The following is a 24861-nucleotide window of genomic DNA, read 5'->3' on the forward strand; positions in this document are numbered from 1 at the left end:
CAACAATGTAAAACCACATCAGTAAGAGAAAATGTTCCCTTTTTGCCTCTCAAACCTTCACTTTTCCCATTTGTAATATATATAACATTGTAGAACTTTAAAATATGTAAAATCATGATAGCAGCCTATTGAAAGATAGACTTTTTGCTCAGGCAATGGTGTCCCATCAAAAGGCGAAACAAGAGATGCCTCCAAAGAACGGAGTTTGTTTTCAAATGCATTTGAACTTAATTTCCAACATTAACAGCCTTTTCCCTGCATAAACAGAATCAGGAGTTAATCAAAGAATTTCCAGGTTAAATTCTCAGTTTTCCATATCAATAAGAAAAATTCTTCCAAACCCACAAGCTCCATATTTTCACTTTGTGTTGAAAGAGTGAAACTGGTAGCCAAACCTCAGTATGCTACACATTCAACAGAATAGCATCCGTTACACGGGTAATAAATTGCCTCTGGAGGAAGAATTTTCCAGCTCAAGTGAGCTTCCAACAGCAAAGAGCAGGTGTTCCAAAGCACTCCTTGGTTTAGATGTGGTGAGAGAATTTTACAGATGATAAATCGTAACTATTACTTTAGAACAACCACCTAGTTTTTATTTCTAAATTACCCATTTGCATTACACCTCCTCATTCTGTGTACTCAGTCTGAAATGCTCCTTTCATTTACCAACATCACTGGCCACCCAGCGATTATAGAGTGTGTTCTGAGACAGAGAGATATGGGGAAAGAGTGTGGGAGTGTGCAGCTGCCTGCTGCCAAAACAAGCACCCATTAATTGTTTTTCCGAGTATGGCAGTCAGTTCAGATAACCATTAAAATGAAATGCAAATCCATTTCCCTCTTTTAGATATCTAAATGTACATATCTAAATATTCTCGCTGTGATACTAGCATCACAGCAAAATGAGGGAGTACAATTGCAGGCTGTACCGGGCAGATGTGGGCTAGCATCAGCAGGCAAGGACAGAAGACAGCCAAGAATAATTGGTGGCTTGGCCTTTGGGACATGCTAGAAAGCAAATTACATGGCCAGGATTCTTGGAGAGTTTTTAGTGTAGTTGCGGGCATGTGCTAGTATGTCGGACTTCTGAGTCTTCATTATTACTGTCAACCATGCTACTGGATTTTGCTGGCAAGGTAGACCTACCTGTATAACAGCGATCCTTTTCTTTTCCTGAGTAGACATACCAGAAACTGTCATCACTAGAGCTTGAAGTAGATTTCAGTATCTTACTTTGAACATCTCAATCACATTCTTTAACTTCTGTGAGGTTTCCTGGCATTAACAGATGCCACAATGTTTGGAAAGAAATTTTTGTGGCACCTTGTTGCTGAGTCGGCATTTCAGGTCAGGTTATACCCTGAACCTTTTTTTTCTGCAAGAGAATGAGCCTCTATCTACACTTCTGCCACCTTAGATTCCACGTCTTGTCAAATTACCTTCAAATTCACACACTGGAACCATTTGGGTCTCTAAGGTGTAATAATAGCTCAGTAAGAGCAAAAATTTGTTCAGATGACTGCCCTTTGAGTTCCCAGATCAGAAACAAAAATAGTTAAAATCAGCACTTTTAAAATGTACGGAAATATATATTTAGTTTAAAGAGAAAATAAGTTCACACTGTATGAAGTTTTTCAACATGCAAGTTTGAAATGAACTTTTCCTCCTGTCCAGCACATCTGCAGTTCACCACAGGCAGACGTACAACATAAGTTTTTGTTGAAACAGAAAAATGCAGTAAAATAATATGTGAGAAATCATAGCCACAAATGGCTTCTGTGGAGTCACTGAGCTGTTTGAAAATAGCACTTCATCATATTTCTTCTGGGCAATTTTTGTTGTCTCCCACAAAGAAGGCTGCCAAATACCCCACATTCAACAAGCAGTCCTCCTCAGAAAGCCGAGCTGCTGTTTGATGTGCCAACCCTTCTCTGGATAATCATAATCTGGTTCAACATGTTTGTTGATGAACATTTCACAGATATATTTTAGTTTTATTTTTCCCTGGTTTAGACCTCTTCCAAGTGCTTGTGTGATACCAAGCCATCATCTGCTGGAACTCAGCTTTTAACTCTTCCAGATGCTTGTGCATTGGCTTGGGATCAGCCAAGCACCATGCTCTTCTCCTGACTGCCATGCAAGTGAGAGGCGGGAGTGCACAAAATTTGTTAATCCAGCTACAGACTTGCTCAGCAGGAGGAACTGTATCCATGTTTAAGCAGATAATATTACACTTCAATCTTCTATCTTATATGCATACTTGAAACCATCAGTTGCTACACTGCACAGGACAACCTTCTAGGCTACCCCTACATTTCTTATTCCATCACTTCTCTGCTGCTCCTTCAATGAGTCTAACCACTCCCAGCCTCTGAGCTGGGGAGAGATCTCACCGTAAGCACTGATCTCCTGTAGCACCTCATTCTCCCAGCCTTTTCCTTTTCTTTAATACAAATCCATTTTCTCCAGTTACTGCTGTGTGCTGGACTGCATAATCTCTGCCTTTACAAAGTTGTGCCATGCCCCTCTTCCCAATTGCCTTCAGCCTGTCCCTGCTCTCACCAGGTGCTCCACAGGATGCTGTGTATCTCCACTGTGCTGCTCAGGAAGCAACAGAAAACAGCCCTTTGGAGACAGCGTTGTGATTTTGCCTGTAAGAGCCTTCGTCCAAAAGCATCTTTTAAAAGCAAATGGAAGAAAATGGAGAAAGTCAGAGCATCTGCTTAAGATGCAGTGGATGACTGCTGTAGCTAGGAGAGTGCCTGCAGGTAAAATAGAGAAAGGACACCTTGACTTCAAAATGCACTGGTCTCCCTCCTTCCCTCAGTTAATAGGATGAGAGATATATCTGTCACAGTTGGAAAACTTGCCTGTACCCTTCTGTTTGCAGTATATGTCCAACCCTCCTGGTCTCTATCAGAGCACCTCACCAGTTATATTCCCAGCCAAACTGCAGCTGCTCAGGTTTCTCTGTTTCCTGACTCAGGAAGGCAGCCTTTTAACTGGCTTTTAGCTCTCCAGTATGCACTCGAGATATATGGACTGTATCAGAAGTTATTTTCTCAGATAAAACTATGATATGCGCAGAAGTAGCCAAGGGTTGACTGATGATCCTCTCCTCTTTCCAGTGAAAAATAGCTTTCTTCTGAATGAATTTTTTAAGCATTAGCATTTTGTTACTGGTTTGTTTCAAGAAGACTTTTGTCATTGGTTTGCAGGCTGGCCATCTACATGTTACCTTGGCTATTAACCAGTCAAGAGTATATTCCTGGCTAATAACCAGCCAAAAGCATATTCTTGGCTAATAACCAGACCAGAGCATATTCTAGCCATGTATTCTGTAACTTTTTAATTAAATGTCATCAGTATGCCCACTCTTTGAAGTTGAATCTATCCAACATCATTAAAACTTACTCACATGCTCTTACTTTGGTATTAAAACCTACCGAATACTGAAAGTCTTTCATTCTTTACCCTTAGAAAGAATTGTAATTACATTACTATAGTAATAAGAATAAACAACTTAGTCTGCCAAAATTTGTTTACTTACCCATCCCAGCAGGGAAGGAACCGCTATTACACACATTTTTCCAGTTCTCTAGAAATATAACAAAATTAAAAATTATATTCTTGAAAATGTTCAATAGAACCACGTAAATAACAAGAAGTTTTTTTGCTTCTGACAATTTAGGTGATACATTTTTTAATAAGTGCTTTTGGACTTTGCTGCAATGTTGTCAGACAACGCAATACTAGTTTGATTGCTTTTTTCTAGGATAATATTTTAATTTGATGTTAGTGCCTAGTAAATGCCGGATTGTCATCCCTTTGAGACTTAAAGCTCTGATTCACAGTTAATGAAGCATAGGCAATAAAGCTCCTATTCATAGCTAAAGAGGCATAGTCAAAAGCAAGGCAAAAAGCCAATCTTTACAGGTAGCCAGGAAATAAAAAGCAAAACAAAACATTCTCTAAATTCAGAAATCTTTGAAATTACCTTGACCGGTTGCTATGATACACTAGTGTCGGTGTGCCCTACCTGTACATTGGATGGCATGCTTGAATGCTTAAGCAAAAGCTTCAGCTGAGTTGGTGGTTTTTAAGCACAGATATAAATGCTTCAGCTAAGCCTACAGGCACATTTTATATAGGTCTCCTATAACTCTCAGGCATCATCAGCCTGAAACAGGCTCAAATACCTGTTCTAGGAGTTAGAAACAGTATCGTACTGAGCACTGATGTCCTGTACCCTATTGCTGTTACTGCAGGCAATTTTTATGCAAGTATAGTAATATATACTCTTCATTTCCACAAATCAATTATTCCTTTTGAATGAATTCTCCTCTGTTCCCCCAGATATCCTAAATAGATGAAACAATTTCAGGTGAAACAAAACTTCCATTAAGGAACTTACATTACAGTTCTATCATACATGCTATATGCAGGAGACATATTTGCCATCATTGTATATTGTGACTGAATTATACATTATAGCACAGTTGCAATGACTGTAAGAAAAAAACAATTTTCTAGGTAATCTGTGAATTAACATTTCATTAACTGCTGTGTTTTCTTTGTGACTGTGAACAGTCCTCTGGAGTAAAATGAGATGTTCATTAAAACATAAATAGGCAATGCTATCGAATATTCTTCAGGTTCATAAAATCTCAGTTGATAACACTGTTGATTGAAGTGGGCATTGTGTACACTTTTTATTGAGTCCCCTCTCCCTGCAGAGCCCCAGATAGCATTCCTGTGGGCTCCTTCGCCTTGGAGCGGGAGTGCATGTGGGCCTGATGAAAACTGAGAGGCAGAGCTGCAGACTAACAGAAGGCTATATTGCTGCACTGAACAACAAAATTGCTAGTTAAAACTCAATGAATACTAGTTTATTGAATTCGGGCTAGTAAAGATTATAGAATACAAGGAGTCCAGACTTAGCCCTTTACCCATCACTCAAAATACAAATTTCCAACTTCACTTTCTTCCCAAAGACAATGGTTTTTATGCTCTCCCAATAGAATATCCTCAACCACTCTCCTATTAATGCAGTTTACTAGAAAACTGTTCCAGTTGCTCCTATATCCTGTCTATCTACAACAAAATGCATCTGTCACTAGGATGCAGCTGTAATTGCCCTGCATCACTAAGCAGCATTTAGGTACTTGGCAGCAAGACAGTGTAGTTAAACTACCCAGAAATCTGCACTTTGCTGGGCTTCTGCAAACAGGTGACTGGATGCTTGGTTCTTCTCATTTTCTCTGTTGAGTCACTCACTATTTCATGTTTAAAACAGAGCTGAAGTGATACAGGATACAGCTACTAGCATGGTTACTTCACTGCTGTAATAATGTGATCTGCTTACCCAGCTATAGGACCCTACCCATCAGCAAAGTCTTCTCTCAGGGTTCTCCATCCATCTTTTCAGTGACCACTTCAGCAGTGAAAGCTGCTTTCACTACAGCTGGGGCATGTTCACTGCTGACAGTGAGTTCCTCTGAAGGGGTGCATGAAGCAGGACCTGGACCGGGGCCTGGGACCTGCACCCCAGTGGTTGTGGACCACAGCTAATTGCTTGCAGGGGCAGGCTGGGGCAGGGGAGCAAACACCTCCATGCAGGCCTTACTGCAGGGCAGGCAGAGGAGCCCCTGGGCTAGCTGGGCCCATAGCATGGGGCAAGAATCCACTGAGAGTCATTTTCCTTCTGCATATGCATCTTCTGGGTGGACAGAAGTCCCCACACAAACTGCAGGTCGGAGTCTCAGCACTGGACATTTATAAATGGTCCTCGCCATGAGTTTTTGGCCTTATTAACAGGAAGTTACATTCCTTTCATTGTAGCTCTTGGACGAGTTCGTTGATGTGCATGGAAAAATCCTGTCCCTCTTGTATGCATATGCGAGTCACATTTTACTCTTCCTTAATTTTATTCTGGGCTTTGCTACTCTGCACTTTCATAGAGAACATATTATGCTAGCACCAGCAAAAGATACGTGTGCCATGTGTAAAGCAGTGACTAAGAAGGGAATAGGAGCTAAAATCTGTTACTACCACAGGCCATCTGCTCAGGTATTAACTCTCAGAGTCCTCCAAAGCTATCTTTGATTACCCTCAGACCAAGAAATAGCACCTTCTTTTAATGTCAGGTTTTGGCTTGTCCCTGGAGGATGGAAGACATGGTAGTTTTGAATCAGCACTTTGAATTGCACTTGAAGACCAAGTTATAACTCTGACTGACACACTGAGATGCAGCATAAAGATATGATTATCTTTACATCTGCAAGTCCCAGCCAAATTCCAGCTCCAGAACTCCAGCTGTGGGCTTTCATTGTTTTATATTTCTATCCCTAAGTTATAGGATTTCTTCTACCTCAGTTGTAGATGCTACAAGGAAATTATCTGGTGAACATTCTACTCTCTGTCACCCAAGACAAACACTTGTCAAGGCTTTAATTTCTTATAAATGGGAACAAGTAGTTTGTGTTTTGCCAGAATTGTGGTGCTATCAATGTCTTGCAAAATCTACAAGCATCTTACTCGCCCATATGTTCACCAAACACTCTTCAGCTCTGTCTGGTCATCCTGGATCTGTCTAGAAGCCATCTGGAATAACGCGTTGCCAACTTCTGATCTTCAGTGAAGTACAGTAGCAACTTTCTGAGCTCATAGTTGCTAAAAAATTACTAAATTTGGAAAAATTGCATAGAAACCGAGGAGCCTGTTGGATACTTTATATCCCCAAAAGCATACTCCAGTGTTTTGTTTTAGTCTTTTTAAGGAAGTATATAAATGGTAAACAGCTTGATCTGTATCAATTCCAGAACAACTTCTGGGGGCAATTTTTCTATTATTTATGTTTCTTCTGAATTTTCCTTTGCCCATTCTTTATCAATTGCCTTTTCAAAGAATGATACTAGCATTTGTCATTTCAAGCCTTTGTCTCCTTAACCTCACTTGTTAAGTGCTTTACCTGTGCTCTGTTCATCCACTCACTTCTCCTATATTAAACTGTTACCCACACCTATGGCCACTTCTATCAGAGCTGCAGTTATCTGGAAGATGTCTCAGATCCTTGTATTTCCTTTGGAAATAACATCTTCCCAAAAGATTTATGAAACTCACAAGCCTGTAGATGTCATGGGGAACAATAGCTTTCTGGAACCTCTAGCTACAGCTAGTAACTGAGTTATCTTGTCTTTAGCAGCTGGAGGCATTCATGTTTGCAGCAATACCGTAAGCACTGATGCTAAATGAGGTTTTGCCTACATTTTGTTCTTATGAGGCCAAGCTGACATTGTTGAAACATCTTTCAGAAGGTGTTGCTGTCAAAATAGATACTGCAAATTGTTTACTGCAAAGTGGTAATTTTGTCAACATTTGGCTGATGTTGCAATTAAGTATAATGATAATTAGTTTTTAAGAAGAAAAGGTTATGAATAGAAGGTTGTGTATAGAAGCCTTTAATGAATAGTTTTTCATTGGACTAGATGACTTTAAGGTCAATTTCCATGGTGAGAATGTACTTTTCTCTCTACTGCTTCACTGAACTGTTATGAATCTGTGGAGACAGAGCTGTAGATAAACAAATAAAAAAAACTTAGACAGGCTTAGTGAGTATTTATCCCAATGTGTCAGTAGCACATTCTGTTATGCCATTTTTCTCTGTTCGTATTTCATGCTCAGAACACCACGAACAGCTCATTCACAGCTATCTGGAATGCCTTTGGCACACCATCATTTGTCAATGAAATTAATATTGAAAATTGGCACTGAACACTGTTCAACTTAATATATTTTAGGGCTCACTCAGTGGCTGTGCTTCAATTTGGGTTTACTGCACTGGCAGAAAAGGCAACAGAGGGGAAGGCTGTGAATCACTGTGAAAGTAAGTGCTTTTGATGTCAGTGAGTTGCACTGATTGCCAGTGTCTACAAGATATGCTCCAAATTTTGTTTTCCTTTTTGTTTTCATGTCACTGTTTCTGAAGACAGTAGAGACTGTCAATAAACCTAGCACCAGGTCTGTCCCACTGAAGGAGTATGTAGAGATGCTGTGGTCAGAGGGGTCAGAGCTTGTTTATCTAAAATCTTGTTAAAAACAGTCATCCCTCCCTCTTAATCAGTTTTATATTTAAACAGGAGTATTGCAAAATTTGAGAATAACAGTCCAAGTCTGTTCAGGAATGCCATTCTTAAGGCACAGATCTCAGGAAATACGTACTGTTCCCAGTCTCTGCTTCCAAAAGCTCTTTTCCAGGTTAATATCTTCTTACATTTCCTGTAGATTTTTTCCCTGCCCAGATAACCTCATTTTGTGTTTTCACCACCTCACGAGCTTTGTTTTGTTCTGAGTTGTCTTTTTGTCCCTGGTTTCCATTGTGCTTTTCTTAGGGGACATGTATGACCATTAGGCTGGTTGCACAATTTCTAAGCTGACTGATTGGTGCTGTTTCTTATAAGAATCAAAACCTATGTAAGCACCAATTCAGCCAAGCTAGTCTTTAGGTTTACTACGTATGGACAGTCTTTTGGAGGATTTAACTTGTTTCCTTTGTTCCTGACAGTGTTTCAAGGGCTGTAGATGATGCAATGCCCAAGCAGTGGATAGGGAAGGTGCCAGTAGATGGTGCTGAAGAACATGCAGCATGTTCCCGAGTTTTGGTTGTTGCTCCCAGCAAGTGTCTGTTGGTGTTAGAGCACGCACAGCTAAAGAAAAAGGCAATCTGGATTTTCATCTTATTAAAGTAGGTTAAAAATCATTCCATTTCCTTGCAATATTGAGAGAAGAATTTTTATCAAACGACTTTGTCATCAAAGACATGCTGTTGCCTCCACTGAAGACTTTATGTTAGAAACTTCTCCAAATTCCTCTTGTTTTTAAAAAAATCCCCATTTTCATATCCTGTCATGTTCTTTACTCAATCACTACTGCTTCCTTTTTCATTTCTTTATGTCTCATTCCAGGATATGAGATTGCTAAGCATGAGGCAGCCATTGTGCACAAAATCATTTTGAGGGATTCACTTCTGCCAAGCAGTCAGGAAATACAAGTCCATGTTGGCCAGATCCCCATCCCTTCCCACTAAATTAACACTGAAACTCCTAGGACATGGTCTCCCGTCTTTGTATGAATTTCACTTTGTGACCTCATCAAGGCTAGGGACACTAAGTTTTCATCCTGTACTGAGCTGAAGGACACCTTCACTTTGCCAAATAACAGATAACACCACTTTTCTTCACTCAAAACCTAGAAGCCTTGAGGTGGGAGGGTAGGTTTTGGATGGGGGCGAATGGAAAGGTGGGGAAGGAGCCCACCCGAAATAATTTATATTGGTGTTATATATTGGTTAAATACATGGATTTGGTGAATGTGATTGAGGCAGTTTAAATGAGTGACCCTTGCCTTGTCTTTTACTGTATTAAACTTCATAAATAAGAGATTCAGGGAACCGATTTGTCTGCCTGTGTCTGTTTTTATCCCAATCATTCTGAAATGAAGGAAGATAGAAATGCTGCTCATAAAATATTCAGCTCCATGAGACCTTCCTGTTGTCATTTAGGGCATGGTCTCATTTGGCAAATTTAGATCAGTTAATTTTAGAAAATCCCTCTGCCTACATGCCAGAGATGGCCCCCCCACCAGGGAGACAGCGCAAGGGAAAGCATGTTATTACCTCCCTACTGTTAGGGCTCGATGGCACAACTACCTCCTCACCAGCAGTTTAACACATTGCCCAGGTTTAATATTGCAGCTGAAACTAAGGCACATGTTTGTTTCTGCTCCAGGGGTGACAATATCTGGAAGATTACCCAAAAACTGTCTTTGTAGTATAAAGATCTCAAAGGGCTGACAGTTCCTAGACAGTTTGCTGTACTGCCTTCATTTCAGAAGACATGTTCAGCTGCAGGAGTGAGGATTAAGGGGACAGATGCACAGCCAAGGAAACCTCTTGCTTAACTCCTCCATATGGGGAAGAACCAGCTCCACCAGCTTCTTCTTGCTGGGCACTGGGCCGAGAACATCTGGTCTCCTGCTCCACCACCTGCACTGAGCATGCCATGAAGTACAGAGAGGTCTTCACTGAGCCTCAGAGACACATCTGCACTGCCCTACTACAGGATTCCCAGGTACCAGGGCAGTGAGGGTGCCCTATAATGAAATGCTGTATTTCAGCAATCAACCTTAAGGTCTTGGGATATCTCCAGAGTGCATGGAGGATATATAGCAGTGTTGCACTGGCTCCTAGTGCTGTTGGGAATGGCACATTTCCCAGTCCAGAGCCTGCAGCCCTCCTGGAAAGGCTCTTCTAATGCTTGACAGTGATTTGTCTGCACCACCCCCATCTGGCAACCCTTCTATATAATTCTGCATCTGCAGTGTTCATACGGTTATCCTTCATTTTAGGGTCAAAAAGAGGAGAGGACTCGCACAGACCAAAGACCAGGCCTGCAGACTAACATCCTCCCACATTCCTCCCAGTTTTGCAACTGCTAAAATGCCTAGGATTTTTTTAAGATATTCCATTTATGCTTTGAAGGGATGAAATCTCTATTTCAGCTTTTGTCTAATGAAAGTGATTTAACTTACTCTGTTAGAAAGAGTCTGCTGAATGTATGAAAGTTTCTGTTTCTGTCCATTTTATAGCGTATAGTTTGTAAGAAAATTCAGCAGTGGCAAAAAGCATGGGCTTGTCCAGAAGCTCAGCCCATTAATAACACACAAAGATGCACTGTATTCTGCCAGGCAAAAACACCAGACAAGCTGGAAGCCAGTATGGAAATATTTAATGAATTTTTCAGCAGAAGTGCCAGCTACTGTATTTCATTAAAAGGGAGGAGGATTTTGAACTAAATAACACATAGGTTTTGTAAAATGTGGGTATCATAATTTACAATGAAAATAGTTTGTATTTGGGTCACTGTGTTCACTGAAGCTAAGCCGTTATTGAAAAAATTTAACTGATTTTCATGTATGGTGGCTCAGAAAAACATCTCTGGAGAAAGTTCAATATACCATCTCTCTTAAATGCACTCTGATCATGTTCTCATTTTATAATTTATATAAAAAATGAGGTAAAAAAAGGGGGAAGTTTGGTATTATTAAGGACCAAAGAGTATATTTGTTTGAGTTTTCCTTCCTTGAATGAATTTTAGAAGATACTGTACTTTAGCTAGGAAGATCTACTAAGAGCTTTTCTGATCTTTGGCAGTAAGAAGACATACAAAGAAACTAAGCCAATACTGTAACTCAGAGTTACAACAGTAATCTGAGTCAAGTTCAAAACTGTACTGGGTTGCATGTATTGCCATCAAAGAGAATACTGTTCAGAACAGCAGAGATGAAATCTCTGGGAATTCCCTGGGCTGAGCAGATCCCTGGGTAATCAGAAGGAAGTGATGACAAGATACTACCAAGCCAAGAGTCATATTTCAAATCTGCTTTCCACCACTGGAAGTGACCAGATGATGGAGTACAGTGACTATTGGAGTTACAGAGCCAGACAGGTTTGGCTTTTAGAGCATTTCGGACATGACTTTAGAACTTGACCTCCAAATTCCACCTGCAGTTCTGCATGTACATCCACAAATATACCCTGAAACATGCTTGTGCAAGCAGTCATATATCCCCCTATGAAAGACTTCTCAGCAATATGTGGAATGATGCTGGCTGCATGATTTGGTTGAAGTCAAATAGCCAAGTGGTCTAACATTACATTGAAAAATAACCCATATACCTTTCTTACTGGAGGCAAGTATCTCCAAAATGGAGGATAATTTTCTTTTCATGGATTCAATGGTTTCATACCTGTTACAGTGCAAGCTGAATGTACCTTTCAGTTTTAATGTGCACTTTTCTGTTGTCTCAGGTACACTTCTAGGTTCAAAGTATGAGTGTGATCCTCCTGAAGATTTAGTCCCTCTTCATTGCTCTCAGCACATTCATTATACATTTTGTCTTTGGGAAAAATTACTCTTGAAAACTGTCTGAAAGACAAAAGTTATAGTGTCAGGTTAACATGTGTCAAACTGATTTGTCTACAAAAATGAAATAGGCATATGGGGTAAAGGAAGAGTATTTCCAGGCAACCAAGTGTCATGATAACTGAGTGACTTATAGTGTTACACAATCTTAGGGGCACTAATGCATTGCAAGATAAAATCCCACCCTTCACAAGTCTCAGGAAATGCATATTATATGTGCTTCACAATCTCTGTCTGATTTACTGCTGGTATTGTAAAGTGCTCTGTAATCTACTTCCAGGCTCCAACTGTACTTTAGAAGTACCATCAAGGAAATTAGCATTAATTAGATAGAGGAAAGATGAAAGACTCTAGGAAGCATTTAGGACCTAGTAATCATGTTTCCTAAAGGGAGAGACAGTGTGGTCAAATAAAGCTGCTGAATGATTAAGTCAGAGGTTCCTGCTTTGCAAGGGCCAAATGTGGTGAAAAAAGCTGAGCAGTCAGAGCTGAGAGGGGAGGGTAGCCCCACACTCACTATTTTCATCTGAATCTGTTCCCTCTTCCCCCTCTGCCTGTCCTTGCTATAGCCACGGCCACAGGCTGTGAATCAGAGGAACCCTGTCTGACCCAGCTTGGCATTCCTCAGAGAAATACTTCCGTCATGCTTAATCTCTGAGGTGTCCAAAACCTGGAAAATAAACTGCAGAAGTACTGAAATAATTGCTTTTACTGGAGTTGTGTTCTAATGGTTTAAACTGCCGTATTTCTCTGTATTCAGTACAGCTGCAGCCACTGGGCTGTATGTAGCTGTACAGAATGGTGAACAAACTGAGCAGTAGTTCCCCAGAGCTGTGACTGCGGTAAGAGGGGAGTAGACATGTACATGAAACAAGGCTTTTGTCAATAGTTAATTCTGTGGATTGTGCCTGCAGAGGTATACAAGCTCACCTATCACCATAGAAATTACCAGCAAGCTGGATGTACCCTGCAGAAAGGACTCAAAGATTTACTGAAGGTCAAAGGGATGCAGTAGCACAGAAGTAATGTGGAGAGCAGAAGAAAGGAGGAAAATAACATTTACAGACTTTGAGATGGCTTGTGTGAAGTAAGTATCTCCTAATGAATGTAATTAACCTGTGCTGGATATTTTCTGAATAAAGAGAAAAGGTAAGGGTTTGGCTTTCAGGGCTCTGCCTTGACATTGGTTCCCAAAGTATCACCACACCATCTGTAAAGCTATTGCATTTCTGCCGTGCAGTGCCATCATTTCAGAAAGGCAGAGGTGAGACTGCGCTGTAGAGATGACGTGTGCCTTGCTTTCATATTCTTTGTTTTCCAAAGTTCTCATCTGGAGCAATGCAATGTACTCCATCTGCCTCACCATGCGAGGTGCATGATGACACCACAGCCTGAGATTACAGCATGAAGATTCACGTCCAGAGACCCACATCACTTGTGAAATCACTTCTACTTGTCTGGAAGTACACATGAATGTAAACTGCTGCACTTCTGACTTGGAAGCAATTTATCTTCACCTTCTCTTGGTGGAAGCAACCATGTAAACCCTGAGAAAATCCAGGCTGCAGACTTCAGGGTCAGATAGATCAAATTAAATCAGTAGCTGTTTAATTAAAAATTAACCTTTATAATGCAGGTTGGCTACTAAAAAGCTTTGTTTGCATTTACTTATATATATTTATTAAAGTATTAATTGCCAGTGGAAAGACAATGGCTTAGAAATTTGAAGTCTGATCTTCATCATATCATTGAATCAGAATCTGATGTCAGGTAAATCTGATCCACCCAAATTACTCCATGCATAAAATGGAAGTCACTGCTATGTCAGAGGGCATAAATTAGTAGACAATTGCTAATCAGTAGATAATTAGTTCATAATCAAGTGTGCTTTGAATCAAAAAATGCAAAGTATTATTATCAGTATTTACCTCTGCAGTAGGATATGACTTAGCCTTCAGTTCCTAACAGTTCACGTAACTATATAATTTGATTTTAATATTTTAATAAAATTTTCATTCTGATTTTATTAGACTAAAATAAAATAGCCCTCTGGTGGACATAGTTTTGCCTAACAAGAAAGTGACTGACTTTGGCACCAATCTTCAGGAATTAAAAAGCCCATTCCCGTTACAATTTTAAAATGTTTTCCTCCACACCGTATGCAAGTTAAGCTAAAATGCTGAGTGTGAGGTCGGGCTTACATCTGGGGTGATGCCTCTTTTTCTGCATGGATTCTGTGACATTCAGTGGGGTTTGGCTGAGGAACGGGCTTTTAGGGGCACTTTAGCTATTTGGGGGCTTCCAATTTTAGACCTGTGTAAATGGCTGCAACACGGTGGGTGGTGTGTGCATACCAGCACCAGCACAGAGCCCTCTCAAATCAACAGCAATGAGCCTCCATGGCTCCTTGTAGGACTTCTCAAAGATCAATGGATACACTGTTTTGTACTTTTATCTTTCATTGAGTATGTCTTATGCAAAGTATTGATGTCCAAGGTGGTAGTTTGAAAAACTTCAGCCAGCACAAACTGATATCACCTGTTGCTGAAGGAAACAATCTTGCCCTGGCCTGAGCTGCTCATGCCCTTCCCCAGATTATCCCCTACTTGGTGCCAATACAAGTACCTGGGCAACCACAGGGTGAGCTGGAGAAATGATCTGGCTGAAAAAGAATGATAATGGCATAAAAGAAGCCCCCCCACCCCTAGTGGTGGGGGCATGAATCCGGGGTGGGCAGAGGGGGAAAGATAGCAGCGGCAACTTAAAACATTTGTCCAACTGGAGCTGAAAAGATCTGGTTCAAATATGGGAAGTAGCTCAGCTGCAATTGTCACAGAGCTCTCTGAAAGCCCATTTATTCCTCTGAGAGATATTATTAGACAGTTTCAGGTAGAAGACATGCTTTGGTTATTATCAGAACCCCTTCACTGAACTAGGAAGTATAGAATAAATATATCTTGAGCCAGAGGGGCAAAGTTTGGTTTGGGATTTTTGCGAATATCAGTCCACTATTCATTCTTCATTTAGATTTCCTATGTTTCTAAGTACATGCAAAAATTTAGGACTTAAAATGACAGATTTCTTTTTGCAAACTAGACATTGATTTTGTGACAGCTTCTCAAGCCCTTTGTAGACAAAAATCTGCTACATCTTTCCCCCTGCATCTCTTTCAATGTCCTTATATAGAACTGGCAGGGGAGGAAAGCAGGCAAATTTTAAATGATGTTACAATGGCAGTACAGTTGCCAACATAGCCTTTCACTTTAAGTCCTATGATATTTACTGTGTTCCATTAAAAAAAATTTTTGTAGTTCCTGTAAATCTGTGCTGCAAAAAGCATGAACACATGGTACGATTAAATAAGTTATAAAGACAGAAAAAAAAGACACCACCCCCACCCACCCCCCCAAAAAATAGATACAACATTTATTTATTTACCAATACTGTGATTTGTAGGCTGACCTCAAGGCCTGACTCCTGTTTTGCAGAATGTTGGGACTGACAAGGCTAAGTGAAGAAATACAGAACCTAGTTTATGTTAAAACAGCATTAAATCTGCATAGTAGCTATTGTTAATATATGTTTGTGTAAACAGACACCACGTTCATGAGAAAACTTGAGCTGATTAATTTAATGCACATATGGAATGGTACTTACTTGGAAATACTTTTGATTTAAGCAAAACTGCACAGAAACTGATATGTCAGGAAGATCTGCTGAATGTCCAGGGACACAGCAGGCTTTTAAGGAGAATGAAATACAGTATCATGTGCTATTTTTAGGGCAAGGTATGACACAGACTAGGTAGAAGGTCACACAAAGTGTATCTAGCATCAAGGAATAAAACCAGCATCAACATTTATATCAAAATCTTATGACTGTGGAGGGAAACTGTTTTATTATTTTTAGATGCCTGAATTTTGCAATTGCATGAAATAAACTGCATGGTGAAACAACTCCTGATAAAATTTTAATTACTATGATCTCTCTGTTATTCTGACTGCTTTTACAGATCCCAAAGAAGCTTAGCGGGGAAGGGAACTGGTGTATCGTAAATGCAGTTACTATTTTAAATAAAACATTTTAGTCAAACAAACTTCCTAAATTCTTTAGGACTTATAATCTTGGAAAAAGATGATTCTCCTTTTTTGATGTTTATCTTTGTTCCTATATTATATTTTTTCTGGAGAAGAATGGATAGAAAACCCTTTCTTGACTGACAATTCAGAATGCAAGAGTTAATGAAGCAAATCCACGTAATGAGTGTAAATGCTATCATGATTAAAAGGTAAACATATATTTGACAAGCTCACATATATGGAAATGCTACCAGCAGCCCTATCTGTGTACAAATCTATTCCATACATCCATAAGTGAAGGACATTGCACAACCCAAAATGCAGGGCTTTTTTTTTAACTCTAGGTCACCAAGCACCAGACAAGCACATCTTCAGAGATGAGAAAGCCACAGGGCAGCATGTGTATTTTGCATAGAAGGCTGCATACCATTCATACACTGAAATTAAAGCTAAATAGAAGCTGAAGATCCTCAGGGCAAGAACCATAACTTCTAATTACCAAAGGTAAAAGATAAACTGAAAAAAAAATAAAAAATTTTTCAGATACAGCTAAATTACGATGTGAGTCTTAAAATATTTATCTTTCCTTCCATAAGTGAACATTCTTCTGGTGACTTGGAGTTTTTCTTGGACTGTTATTGCTATTTCACAATGATCTAAAGTTGTATTTGTAGTCTTAGTGGTGCTCATATAATTACATAAATCTAAAAAAATAGAACGTCTGATTATGCTAAATTCCAGTTAAAATGAGTAAATTGAAAAAGGAACTATACCTCAGTATTTCAGCTACACTTCAGAGGGTTATATATTCATGTGCTCAGTGGGCTGCAGAATGAATGAACTTGTCACAGATCATCAGGAGTTCTTTGAAATCCCAAATATAATTAAATGTCTAATGTGCATTCACAAATATGTTAAGCCACAAAAGGCAGCAGGATTCAAAATCTCCGGTAGTCCCAAAAAAATCCTAGAGCTGGGTCAAGTGAGAAATGAGACTGTCTCCACTGAGAGCTTGTCCTTGAGAAAGCACTCAAGGAACCCAGGACTAATTAACTGAAGGTATGGAATGAAAGTTGATTAAATAGCTATTCTTGTACAATTGAGGATAGGACCAGCCGAACTCTACCACTGATGCTTTATCTGTGTGGCACCACCATACATACCTCTGGGATTTCCTAGACCTACTGCCCCTCCATAGAGTAATTCTGCAACACTAGCCCAGTAATTAAAGCTGATTCTTCCTGTAAGTGTCAGACTGATAGCACAGGTCCAAAGTGACTGTATAATGCAAGCAAGGAATATTTTATCTTGCCAAACCACCAAGCATTGTGTGAGTGAGATATATATCCATACGATGTGCCTACACTCTGTGGCTGTCTTCTGCCTCCGCATACAAGCCAGGTCCAAAACTGTCAGCTCACATCTCAGTACAGGGCATATACAAAACAGCATCTGACCTTTCACCAAGTGATCAAAATTTGCCCAGGCAAGATTTCCAGGCAGGAAAAGGGCACATGCTGGGAAACAGAAAGCAAAAAACCAAAGGACATGCCAGGAATGGCAGTTTTGCTGTATCATTCACAGCTGTTAATGCATGCTATAGCTGTTGGAAAGTATGTCAATATAATTTTAAGTTCTTCTGCAGAAGCGTATCTTCCTACTGACTAATCAAATCATGTAATTAGAAGTCTGCATTATATCATATGTTAATGAATAGAGCTGGATCAAACTCAATTCAGATTCATTCATAGTCTTCCATGATAACAGTCACTTTTTTCTGCTGCTCAGGTCAGAGAAGTCTTATTACAGACATGCAACTATAGTTTCTCTTGTTTGGGATTAAAGGAAACCTTAGGAGGAACAGGATAAAACATGCTGAGAAGTTCTCTCAGTAGCTGTTCATAACAAAAGCCAAACACCTTTCAAGATATGTAACAAAAAGTACAAAACATTTTAAAAATGCATAGTGTTTGAAAGGAAAAATTTTCAATACTTTCGACTAGGAGAAGTATAACATGTTGCTAGTAGAGTAAGGTGGATTTTATAGGCAGTCCTTTGCAGAGCACAGCAGATCTGACTCTGAACTTTTCCAGATTACAAACTGAGTAACAATAGCTCACATCTTTCACACATGCTCTCCCCTGTGCTCTGCAAGAAGCTCTTGTAGGTGAGAAGTCCCCAAGCTTTTGGCTGTCCGCCAGTCTCAGGATGTTCACTTTCTCTTTCAGTGTATGCTAGAGGCGAATAGCAAAAAAATAGGAAACATTCAAGACAGCTCTTAGTACTGGGTCCAGCTTTACTAGTGTGTTATTGTGTTTGGACTGCTAAAAAAAGAAACCAAGGCAGAAAGTTGAAGTAGATCAGAAATCACTTTATTCCCATACTGTAATATGTACTATATCCTACCATAAGGAATTTGGTTACCATGCCCTTCTCCTTCAGAGAAAACATTCTCCATCTAATAAGAATTTGCTGAATGTCAAATGCCTCCCTATTAATTTTTAATATCTGGGCCAAGAAATGTGCACCTGCAGATCCCGATACACAGCTGGAGCAACATTCCAGCAGGCTCCTGCAATGACTCATCAGCTCTGATCCAGTTCATCCCTCCCATTAATGAGAACAAGAATACCTTCAAAGTCCATTTTTAAGCCTTTTATCTAGAACCACTCGGCCATTGCTAAAAAATAATTAATTACTTCCTCTGATACACAGGGAGATTCAGGATATTTCACAGAGAACGTTATAAAAGTAAATTAAGCTTCACTTAAAAGTTGATTTTCATGACGGTGCCTTAGCTTAGTCTGTTATATTAAGGACTTGCTTTTAAACAGAAAGTACAATGTTATCTACTTAGTGCAGACTCCTTTATTTACTCTTTTGTTCATGAATTTATGAAATTAACCAAATATAAAGCATGAAAAAACCTAAACATATATGTATTGGAAAAGAAAATAGGAATTAAGTGATCACTGTGTAAGCTAAGCTTTTGGGTCGTACCTTTTTCTTCAAACTAGATTATCAACAAACATAGGACAGACATGAACACTACATCTTTTCCTATAAATAGCTAGGAACCAGATATTATTACTGATGTTTTCACATTACAAGTCCCCTGACACCTCTGGAGTTCCCTTCTGATTTGCACTACACTAAATGAAAGCAGAATCCGCCTCTTAAAATATCATGATTTTATCAAGATTTGCCCTGTCGGTGTGCCTCTTTTTTTCTTACCCTAATAGTAACAAATAGGAGCTCTGGGTAGAGGCCTCAAGCACCATACTTTTAATTTGGAGGATGATGAAGTGGTAAACTATCTCAGCCTTTCCCTTCCATTAATTAAGCAATACAACATGCTGCATTATTTGATTATGTTGTTTTCTTTATGAGACCTACGTTATGGAAATGAATACTAATAGTCACTATTTGGTTGCTGGCAGAATGCATATTAGTGAAAGACATAGTTACTATTTGGAGTCTGTTGTCCCACAAAAATCACCTGAAATTCTTTTTTCGCTTTTTTGAAAGCTGGAAAAACAAACACAGTGAAAACATAGGACATGGAAGAACTGTGAGGAAGAACAAACAGCCCTGATAAAAGTTGCACAATTATTTGCTAACTGAAGATGCAGTTAAGAGAAAACACAGAAATCTGTGCAGCCAGCCACAGATTTAACCTGGCTGCTCTTCCCCTTTGAGGTGCCAGCAGCAGAGCCTCACAGCGGCCGATAGGTCCATGGATTTCTGCCAAACCTACCCCCCATCTTTGAAGCAAATGCCTCACTTCACTCCTGGCAGATCCTTACCCCATGTCCAGAAAGACACCAGCACCTGAAGGGGAGTCCTGTTCTGCTCAAAACACCCCAGGGCTGCCCACCATCAGGGCAAGGAGACCAGTGGCAATGGGGCAATGCACCATTCCCACCTTCCCACCTCTCCCACTCGGCAATCTGCCCCTAATTACAAGTAACCACTGTGGAGGGAGACAAAGGCTGATTATTAGAGGGTCATTACTGCGGGAAGGTCAAGAAGCACTGTATGGATGCTGTGAAAAGAGCTTGGAAGTGAGATGCAAACGAGGGTGAGCAGTGGCTCATCTGTTTTGAACCTAGAGAGGGGTGACTCACAGTCAAACCAAACTGTCCCTGTAGAACCAGCCTGAGCCCTGTCTAAACTGATGGATCCAGAAGCACTTCTGATCTCCTGGGTGAGGGCAGCCCAGCCACTTCCCAGCTGCATACTGGAGGTAAACTCAGACACATGCCATCTCCTCCCTGCCCAGGTCTCTGCAGGAAGCAACATGGAGATTGTGCAGAGAGCTGCCATGTGCTCAGTCCTTGGTGGCACTGTGAGGAGGCCAGGATCCTCACTGGACACCAAAGCAGGCATCTGCCCTCAGCCTAGACACAACCTGGATGTGCCAGCTGCATCTACCAGAGACTAGGGATACCTGTGTTCCACGGGGAATGGGAAAGACCCTTCAAAAACAGTGGGGTGAGGTTCGTTTCTAGAAGCTGTCAGCCCAGGGTGATCTAATGGTGCTGCAATTTCACGTACTCACATTCCTCAATTCAAACCTAGCATGAGCTAATCGATGATCCATTTGTCTCCCCATTGGATGGCAAATAATAGGGGTTTAGATGCCAAATAGGAATGCAGTGCAACAGGGGAAGTTTAAAGCTCCTATTTTTTTGGGACTTCCCCATATTGAGATCAGCAGCGATAGGAGGGCCAACTGAGCAGGAAGGATATCATGGGCTATTGCCTGCTCTTTGCAATCAATTCCTTTCAAATCTGTGCAGGATGTAGCCTTGTCATCCTGTTTGAAAACATTCTTCACATGTTGGATTTTTCAGTGCTAAGAGAAAAGGTAGCTAAAGGGTTTCTTATGGCCACAGGGATCAAGAGACACATATATTTGTGAGGATGAGCGTCACAGAATAACTCTTTATATCATCCTGCTGGCTCACTGCACCTGTGCAGGCATTGTGTTTTTTAGGAAGTGTTTCAGTTTACAATATCCTGTACTGCCTAACTGAAGCCGCAGCTATTTACAGCACATAGCAATACTATGCCAAAATGAGAAGTGCTGGAATGTAGAAGTTCAGTGTTTCTTGATCCTTCTCTAGTGTTGACTTTCATGTCCGCAGCCACAGAAATGATTATTTAGCCGCAAGATAATTTAGTTCAGATCACTGTTTATCTCTCCATTCAATATTTTCCTTTCAGGTAGTTCCTGCTGAGGACAGTAAAATTTTCTTACTTTGCAGAAAAGGAATCTCCCAAACTGTAAGGCGTGCATAGTAATGTCATGGGCACTATGTTCTTGTAAGTCAGTTTGATGTCCAGGCAGGACTTCTCTGTTAAGGGCACATTTTGCCAGATCTCAGCAGCAAAGTACCAGCAAGTTCCGTGTGAACTAATAATGGGCTATAAAGCCCACCTGTTTGCATGCAGCATCATTATAGTAGCTTGCTTTTAATGGCACTTTCCTTCCTATATTTTTATTTCCATTTCACTTTTAAGAGACTGCATATTTCAAAATTAATTTCCCTAGGTGTTAATAATGTTAATTTGTTAATATTGTGGAGTTTTAGTTATTCTAAATAACAGTGTAATTTAAAATTAGATATAAATAACTTGCTAGTCAACATGCTCCAAACTTGCAAATCGTATTAGGCATATTGCCAGGCAGAGAGCTACCTGAAGTCAACCAACTTTCCTTTGAATCCAAGTAGGTCATAAAATAACCTTTCCCAGGCAAAATCCCTGTGACTGCCCCACAGCAGGGAGTGCTGAACATGGTGGTTGGTTTTACAGATTAAACCTTTAATCTGGAAATTTGTATCTTAAAAACCCAACAGTTTTTCAGGTAATGTAGCATCAACGTGTGTAAGCTCCTTAATATGACCCCCTCATTTCTAGCGAGTTATGGTGTGTGGAGTGATGGGCTCTGTGGGGCTTGTGAACTGCCAGCAAACATTCTGGAAGCCTTTTAGGGAGGCAGACCTATACTCTGAAAGGCTGCACATTACAAAATACGTCTTTGACAGAATTGTTAGAAGGATTTGTCAGCACTTGTTATGTTTCACAGCTCAGAAATGCAGTTCCATACAGAGAGGGTATTATTAACCAGCATGCAATTTCTGCAGGATGTCATGAATCACAAGTTGTGGGACATCCTCTTGAAAGGCTCCATAAATTCTGAGTCACTTTTAAAACAAACACTACACAATAGCAAGCAAGGCCAAACTAAGGTAAATATGAAAACACTGAGATGCAGAAATAGGATCCCTTCCTCTGCCTCCTCCTAGCTGATACCCTTTCTCCCTCCTCCAAACCATTGGAAATGCTGAGAGCTTTGGTATCCCCTCGGGAAGGATCACCTCTGCATCTTCATGTGCACATCCTACCAAATCAGAGCCTGCATAAATCTTTGTTCAGGACTTCAGGAACTGGTTGGCTATGAGTAAATGCTGAGTAAGACTCCTTCCTTTCTTGATGGAATCCACTAGGGAATTTATTGTAATATGCTATGGCATTTTTTTTCAACAATGCATTTTTTAAGTAGTTTTCTCATAGTTGGGCACATCATGAAAGAATCATCACCTGGCATTTTTCCATAGCGCCAAGGCCTTTTTTTTCCCAAATTATGTGCCTGTACTGCATAAAATATACAACTGAGATTTGCACATCAATTAGGAGTCCAGTTAAAAATGGAATAGACTGAGTAGAAAAGTCATCTCCTCAAGGACAGGAATGCAAAATAGCCTCACATGGCTGGAGATCCAAAGCTGAGCACTAATACCCTAAGTTTCAGCTGATGTGGCTCTAATATTAAATTGAAGATTGATGAATCTACCTGGAATATTTGTAAGACACTCAAAACTGATGGGAAAAAAAGACACTCCCACTTCTTACAAATCAGATCAAAATGGAGGAAAAATAGATATCTGAAAGCAGTTTCACATTTTTCTATCAGGTCTACTTTTTACAGCCTTGAACACACAAACAGAAGTCAAATATAAAGATGCATGCAACAGATTTTCTAAGTATTCAAACAGGCTGAATAAACAAATGGTTGGAAAGCGATGTGGTTTTCTTCTCTTTATGCAATGTTAGTTCAGATCCAGCAAGGTCTGTTAGATTCCATATTGTCTGCACTTACAGGGGGCTTGTGACAGAGTTTTGGGCAGTTGGTTTTTTAATTCTATCATCAGATGATATCAACTCAAATATATAATCTGGTTTGGGTTAACATCTACTTCTTTGTAGTAACCTGAAAATTTAGAACCAAATAGGAGCTGTTCTTAAAGGCTTCCAAGCACTGGCTGCTGCAAGTAATGGAAATCTTGTAACAAAAACACTTCCTGTGCTTCTAGTAAACTGGCAGATGTTACTAACTGACTGTATTTGTTCCACTCCAGCAGTTTTCACAGACATAAGTGTAAGTGTAATACACCTGCAGTAAACAACACTAAGAAAAAAAAAACCAACCAAAGCCAACACGAAACATACCAGACACCAAACAAAAACCTTTAAGCGTTGTGGTTACTTAAGGAAAGCAAATTACGTCATTCAGCAGAAAGGCTGTTGATTAAGGTTTGGTATACATCTTTCTTCTCTAAAATATGTATTCCACTCACACCAGTTTGCTTAAGAGGTTACTCAAAAAAGAATAATTTAGCTAAAACAATATGAGATTTACAGAATTCACCGAGTGCCAAAATTCCCCCCCAAATAAGCACCTGGTCCTGGACTAGGCTAGTGCAGGCAAAAGTCCTACTGCATTAAGTGGGAGTTTTCTTGTTCTTGGCTTTAATTACACTAACAGGGCACCTTTTGCCTGTAGTTAATGGCCAGTTTGTAGGTTGTTACCACATTTAAAAAGATTAGTCCAGTTGCTTCCCAAATGATCTTCTGGGATGACAACATGTTTATATATGTGTGGGATGGTGAGGAAGGGAGAGAAGGCATTAGTGATGGTTTTATTCTTCACATGAAAGTATTTTTGTCTGGAGGAAAACAACCACGACTATTTATCAGAAGCAAATGAACTTTTCCAGCACTGTCATATTATTAACCTATGCAATTTGATCAGTGTTTTAATCACATACAGTATGTTGTTTGTTTAGCCAGATGTCAGGTCATCTAATTATATAACAGGAGCACTGGTAAAAACATTACCATAATTGATGTGAATATGATGAAAATTAAAACTTCTATAACCATTGTATTTGTCATTAGGTTTCCTGACATTTTTCTGCAGATGCACCAAGTATCTTACAAAATGGAGGTATCTTTTTTAAAAAAATCAGATTTTATCATACTAACCATTTTTATGCTTTCCATATATTTTGTTCCCACTAATACTTTTCAGTCTAAAATAAATCACTAAATTTTTACCATGTGTAAGAAAAAGGTGTGAACCTGCATGTCCTGGATTAGCCACTTCCATCTTTCTTGAATTGCGGACTCCTAAATAATTTACTGTGCAGATAGAAACCTACTGACAATGAGTGTTCTTTTCTTATTTACCTTTCATAAGACCCTCAGAAGCGGGCACCAGAAACCCACAGGCAATGGGTTCAGAAATAGTGCTTCAAAAGTAAGGCAGCAACTCACTGCTCTTAACTGCTCTGGGGATACCAGGCAACAGAAAAAAGTCAGATCTTTACAATCTTGGGGGTTTTGGTGGTTTCAGGTTTGGTTTGTGATTTCAGTTGCGAACTAAAGAGTATTTGTGGGACTGTGGAATAGGTAATTTTATTTTATATTTTAAATGTAAGTTTTGTTGATAT

The 24861-nt window shown here is 39.8% G+C and overlaps 1 long non-coding RNA gene across 1 annotated transcript; it reads left to right on the forward strand.

Moving 5' to 3' along the window:
* Nucleotides 1-21: 21 nt before the first annotated feature.
* Nucleotides 22-23597, forward strand: LOC308071832. Its single transcript, XR_013931324.1, has 2 exons — nucleotides 22-13068; nucleotides 13305-23597. It is a non-coding gene; the product is annotated as an uncharacterized lncRNA (long non-coding RNA).
* Nucleotides 23598-24861: the final 1264 nt, after the last annotated feature.

This window comes from Falco punctatus, assembly GCF_963210335.1.
Source record: "Falco punctatus genome assembly, chromosome: 12".
NCBI classification, from domain to species: Eukaryota; Metazoa; Chordata; class Aves; order Falconiformes; family Falconidae; genus Falco; species Falco punctatus.